Below are 900 nucleotides of genomic sequence, written 5' to 3'. Positions count from 1 at the left end.
GATGAAAGAGAGACAAAGACGGCGCTATCATCTCTCTTTGTCAAGCGATCAGTGTACTACCACTATCAAAAAGATCGAAAAGTGGATGTAGCACGGATATGAACCAAATGACCGACAGTATCGAAAAGTGGATGTAGCACGGACATGAACCATATGGAGATTTGACCGACAGTACCGAAATGTGAATGTGGGTAAGTGTTTCCAATTCCTAAAAGTGGATGCACCGCGCTGCTCTACGGCCTAGAAAAAGCGTCCCACGAAAATCGCCGGTATTGCCTCTCTCAGGCTTCTCTCTGTCCTTACTCTTCCTTCATGGCTACCGCGTCGCCTTTTGCCGCGCGCCGAACGTTTCCGCGTCCTGTGTGCAGAAGCCAAAAGGCATTCCCCTTCCATTTATATATGTTTTACGGGCTGCGTTCCGATATTCACTGATATTCACTGCCAGTACTGAAAATTTATAGTGTACGTGACATAAACTATAGATTTTCAGTACTGGCAGTGAATATCGGAACACAGCCAAGGTTTTCCTTCATCTCTATTTTGTGTTGGCCACCTTGCTAATTTTAACCGTCGGTTCATCTAATCCATGAAGGAAGAGTAAGGAGAGTTATCTACCTAGATTGAAAGTGGTCACAAAAAATGTTCCGTATGTGGCCAGGTTTGCCGAATGGAATAACTTGGACCATTTCGTCGCCATTTTGAATTTTCGTATATGTATAGTGTTACGTTTAGTTGTGGTAGTAATTAGTAAGTAGTGTGTCATCCAACACACTTACTGATCACTAATACAACTAAACATAACACTATATATGTACGAATATTCAAGATGGCGACGAATTGGTCCAAGTCATTCCATTTGGCAAACCTGGCCACATACGGAACATTTTTCGTGACCACTTT

This window comes from Formica exsecta, unplaced genomic scaffold (genome assembly GCF_003651465.1).
Source record: "Formica exsecta isolate Colony F162 unplaced genomic scaffold, ASM365146v1 scaffold136, whole genome shotgun sequence".
Classification (NCBI taxonomy): Eukaryota; Metazoa; Arthropoda; class Insecta; order Hymenoptera; family Formicidae; genus Formica; species Formica exsecta.
This window is presented reverse-complemented; position numbering follows the sequence as displayed.